This window comes from Pinus tabuliformis, chromosome Q (genome assembly GCF_031772625.1).
Source record: "Pinus tabuliformis cultivar Carrire ecotype Pingquan chromosome Q, CPIR1, whole genome shotgun sequence".
Lineage (NCBI taxonomy): Eukaryota > Viridiplantae > Streptophyta > Pinopsida > Pinales > Pinaceae > Pinus > Pinus tabuliformis.
Genome location: NC_142296.1, coordinates 1273734554 through 1273740186, shown reverse-complemented (window position 1 = coordinate 1273740186; position 5633 = coordinate 1273734554). Strand labels below are relative to the sequence as shown.

General features: G+C 39.0%; 1 pseudogene; it reads left to right on the top strand.

Annotated features, from left to right (window-relative positions):
• Positions 1 to 956: 956 nt before the first annotated feature.
• Positions 957 to 3411, top strand: LOC149224492 (nibrin homolog; annotated as a pseudogene).
• Positions 3412 to 5633: the final 2222 nt, after the last annotated feature.

Below are 5633 nucleotides of genomic sequence, written 5' to 3'. Positions count from 1 at the left end.
AATTGTCTTTTAAGGACACCTTATTCAAATTTCTGAAGTCAATACATAAACAGATCTCACCGGTTTTCTTTCTTACGGGTACCAAATTTGATATCCAATCGGAAAATCTGATAGGCACAATGATTCCTGACTTATACAACCTGTTCACCTCTTTTTCTATCGATGGTAGCAGCTTAGGATTGATTCTCCTCAACTTTTGACGGAAAGGCTTCTGATTTGGTTTTATAGGGATAGTATGCTGAATGATATTAGTATCATATGTTTTCAGATCTGAGTAATCCCATGCAAAAGCATTAGAAAATGAAGACAACAATCTGACATACTCTTCCTTTACCTTTGGTGACAATGACTTTGATAGCTTTACCATCTTGGGATTCTCAGCTGTCCCAATGTTTACCTCTTCAACACCTTTTTCAGTCGGTCTCAATGTCGGTTTGTGGGCTACATCGTCTTGGTCAAACAGCTCCTCCAAAGGAATCAATCCCTTAGGAATAATGTTATCTTTAAGTTGTAGCACTTCCATTTGATTTACTTGTATATCAACATTACCATCATCATGTTCTGTATCTATGGAGGTGTCTTTAAACTTACCCTTATTCTGCAGAAAATCATTAATCTCTTCATCATCCTGAAAGACTTGCCAACATCGCTGATTATCTGGAATAGTTGGGCGGTGTTTCACATGAATCTCGAATTTGTTGTTGGAATTCATTGGAATTTTTAAATTGCTTGCTGCCTTAGCCAGTCCATCAGCAACACCATTTTGTATGTGAGGCACACACGTCAAAGTATGATCAGCAAAGAGTTTCAAAATATCTAAAACTGCATTACGGTATGCCCTCATGCGAGGATGCTTGGCTTGAAATTCACCCTTCACCTGCTTTATCACCAACTCTGAATCACCATATACTGCAATTCTTTTTGCTTTCAGCTTTCTAAGAATCTTAAGGCCAGCAATGAGAGCCTCATATTCCGCTTCGTTATTAGAACAGTCAAATGCTAGTTTGTAGGAACATACTCTCACCTTGCTTGGAACCTTATCTGGAGCGGAAAATGGACTACGAATCCACACACCAATTCCAGCACCGTCACTACCTACTGCGCCATCAAAATCCATGGTCCAAAGACCATCTTCATCCTCCTCCAAGTGCTGAAATTGTGTCAGCTCTTTTTTTCCTATTTTCTGGGGATCGTGTGTCTTACCAATATTTAGTGGAGAGCATACGCAAGTTTCCATCTCAGGAAAAGTTCGTTGAAATGATTAAGGAAGCAGGCTTTGAGAAAGTTGAATATGAGACCTTTCAGGCGGAGTAGTCGCAATTCATGCTGGATTCAAATTATAATTCACATATATAAGATTTTGACATTGCTTTTGTAGAGCAATTACCTTAAAAGCTATTGAAATGGTATGTGAAATCGAAAGCTAGCAAACTCTGCCTGTGTGGGGCATTGTTTAGAAAAATCTGTCTAAGCTGATTTTGGCCATTACAGTGTTTGATGGGTCTACTGTTTTAATTACTATTTGGTATCTCAAGGAACATACAAAGTTGGTCGGAAAGATTGTGCAGTGGCAATTCAAACTGATAAAACTATCTCAAGTGTGCATGTGGAGATCATAGTTGAGGCAACCTCTTCTTAGAAGGCCTTGCAGTGCTTTTCAAGCGTCCCTTCACCAAAAATTCACCTGAAGGATCTTTCAAAGTTTGGCACATTTGTCAACAAGGAAATTTTCTCAAAGCCCATGTTTTCTTTAGCAAATAAGGAGACAATCCTAAGTAACGGGGACTTGATAACGTTTGGAACAAATAATTCAACTTTCAGGTTGAACTTCGTTCCATTCTTATTCTGTATACTAGCTCTAGAAAAATTGAACTGGAAACATGGTTTATGTACCATTGTGTCATCAATGGGAGCCTACGCAATAGAGAAATGGATGTCAGAGTGTACACATCTTATTGTTGAAGTTTCTTCTCCTATAACAAATGATGTGATGGGAGCTATTCAGGCCATGGTGGGGCAAACATCTTTACCTTCAGAGATTCCGAACTGCTTGAGCTTTCCTCCTTCCATGGCACTAAAATGTGGGCGAGTTTCTGTACAAGTCAAGATTGCAGATCCAAAACATCGAGAAGCATGCTTATGTGGAACCACATTTGTTGTTGGGCCATTTCATTTGTACCATTACAAGGAGAAATTGCAGCTTCTGCTGGAAGTTGTTGGGGCTACTGTTATTCAAATTTCCAAAAGGTTTTCAAGTACACAGGCAGGTGTATCAAGAGAACGTGAAGTTTTGATAGTTCCAGCAGAGGGCACAAAAGAGAACTTAGGACTTGACTCTAATGGATTCAGTTACATTAAGGAAATCGCTAGATTGAGTGAAGATAAAGTAGTTGAAGCGATTGTAGCTGGAGACTGTAGTGCATTTACCTTCGAAACGACCTTGTGCCCTTCATCATCTTCAACTAAAGAAACAGAAATGTGGCTGATTCTGAAAATGAAGAGGAGGTTACCACAAGACATCAACATTATAAGGTCATAGATAGCAGCAAGACAAGCTTGAGTGGTAATTGTGTGAAGTTGCCGCCAATTTGTAAGGAAAGCCAAATTGTTTCAGATACAACTGAAATAAAAAGATTTAAGCATGAGGTCGATTCTATGCGGGAACAGAACTTGTTTTATAAATCCAGCGCAGTAATGCCAGCGTTTCAAAAAGGTAAACGACACAGAGGTGGCGCGCTACCCATATAAGGGGTGCTACGCATATAACGCCCACAGCCCGTGTTAAATATCAAGTGCGCTACGCACTTGCCGCACGCTACACGTTGGGTGGGCGCGCTACCCATACAGTCTCAGAGCCAAAGAAATTTCTCTTATTCACCCAGATTCGTGCCAAATTACTGCATTTTCCTGCAAACTGAAAGGATATTGAGAATGTCAACGATGATATGGATAATGTGGAAATGCTTAACTATGATGATTTGGACTGCGTTTTAAAGCTGGTCTAGTGTGTAGACATTGGCATGCTGCTAGTGTTCATGAAGACTTCTGGAGATGTTTGAATTTTGAGAATTGTCGAATTATTGCAGAGCAAGTGGCTAAACGGTGTCGTAGGTATATAAAGGCTGTAGAACTACATTTTCCAGGTTCTCTTTTGGATGTTCCTGTCCGTGAAGCATTACGTACTCTTAGGAGTCTTGAGGTGTTAACTATAGATTGGGGAAACTTTAAAGTAATGCATTTGCAAAGGATGAAACTTGGAAGGTGAATGTACGTCTTCAGGGTTGTGATCTGGAACAATGGGTATCTATGTGGCAGCATGGAAACGTGCCTTCAGCAGAGACACATGTCGTGACATTTTGGGAGGGTGGTATAATGGTAACGGAAGTGAATAGACAGTCAAACCCAAATTAAACGCAGAATACCAACCATAAGCAGAGAAATAGGGTCGATTTGCCTATTTTTGACCTCAGTTGCATTTTAGATGGTCTACGCTCCAGATTCTGTCTTTTAATTGGCCATCAAAAAATAAATGTAACATTGCTCCTTTTTAGAGCAGACCTTTCCTATTTTCATCATTTCAATTGAAACAGCGCCCTTGTTTTGGGTCGATCTATTTTCTCCTAGATGAGTTTTATTTAATGTATTGAAAATCATTTGTAAAAGGTTAGAGAGTTCTGAGAGGTGCGTGGAGGAGAACAGAGAGCTTTATTGTACAGTTGTTTGACAGAGATTAAAATGATTGCTAATTCGATTGCTTAGGAATCATGGTGCTTTGAACGACAGAGGTCGAGAAAAGCCATACCGGCTGGCCAATTGTCAGTCCTGGAAGCGAAAATGTGGCCATATGAGGTGCACCAATATCTCCCCAAGAGGAGAAGGGACTGGGATTTCCCCCAAGGGGAAATCCTTGATTAGTGGACTCCATTTTCTCAACCTAAGACCAACGAGGGAACGGTGACGTTAGTCCGATTAAAATAAATTTTATGAAACTTTGACACAACTTGCTTTTTCAATTTTTAAGAGTCGAGAAAAAGCTAAAGATGACTCTAGTTGCCTTCGATTTTTAATGAGCTTGAAGTGACAAGTGCTCAGATGGACCTTTTTCTTTTAAGGAGTCGAAAAAGGAACGAAAGTGGCTACTCTGGAAATCTAGATAGATGGATTACCAAACCAATCACAAAACTACAGAATACTTTTTACGGTACGGCAGTCAATCTTCCCGAATGCTGTGTTCAGTGCATTGTGATCGATAAGGCGGCAGACACGGCTTACTAAGGATAAAGGATATAGCCTATTGTGGTCTCCCAATATATACTCAACGGTACATGGGAGCACAAGTCCATACTGGCACTTGTCGTCTCAAAGAGGAGGAATCACCCAACCTACGATGAAAGTGATAGTTACCAGGATTTACGATGCCGGAATATGTCTCTAGCCTAGACTTCTAAATGTTGTGCGTTAGGTTCCAAAGCGTTTTTATGTTCATTGAAATTTATTTTACAGTTGATCTTTCTTAAGAAGTTTTCCTTTAAGGTTCACCACGTGATGTAGATATGCAATTCCTAAATATTTAATCTAAGATGATAAACAATCGTTTACCTTCTTTTTGCAATGAAAATCCTAGCTACTAAGGAAAGAGAAGTAAAATTCTTTCAACATAGAGCAGAGAGCACACACTAGATGCACTTTTCCTAAATCAATATCAACAAGCAGTCTAAATGCAAATGCACATGCATGTATTTGTTTTCCGCTTTCTTAATGTGTGAATGACAAAAAGAATGCTAAGTACAGATCTGAATTATTTTTCTTTCAAAGCGATAGTACTAACAATTTTCTTTTCAAAAAACGAAAGGAGGACTAAGACGACACTTTGTGATTTTGAATTTAAAATTGCTTTCGACACTTGAAATACTATTAATTCAAATCAAATACAATGGCAAAAGTGTAATCGACTATCAACAAGAGGAAGACTCTTTTCTTTGACTGAAAATGACACTTGCGACACTTTCAAATCAACAGATGACAATTCAATTAAGCTATTGTTTGTAAAGGAGAACTGTAAATGACGAAAGATACATAAAAACATTCACAATTCTTTATCAATGGAGGTTGAATAATGCAAAGGAAGGGAGTTTCAACAGTGATATACTGATCACAGATAGCAAAACTCCTTAATAACACTGAAGACAATGAAGAAAAAACCAAAATCTGGAGGCAGAAACAGTGTTATCTGATCATCACACCTATAACACAGGGAAACAAGGATGCATCTCACCTATAGCACATGTGAGGTGCAATGCATCTAGACTATCAATGAGAGACAATGCAATGGTCCAGGGACGAGACTGAGCTTGATTTTTGCTCACAGTTTGTAGCTAAGTTTAGGGGTTTAGGCTGAGCTAATGATAAGCAATAAAAACAAAGTATAGGGGCTAATCTAATGAGGTTACTTGAGCTACCACAAGGGCTCTTAGGATGTTACAACTCAGTTGTTCAGTTCATAAACAAACCCAGAGATTGACTGAAGCAGCGTTGATCTACTTTGCACTTGCATAGCAAATGCAGTTCGAAGGCTAGCTAGCTTAAATTCAGGCTCCATCTGTAGTTTATAAAGAAAACAAATAGAAACAAGC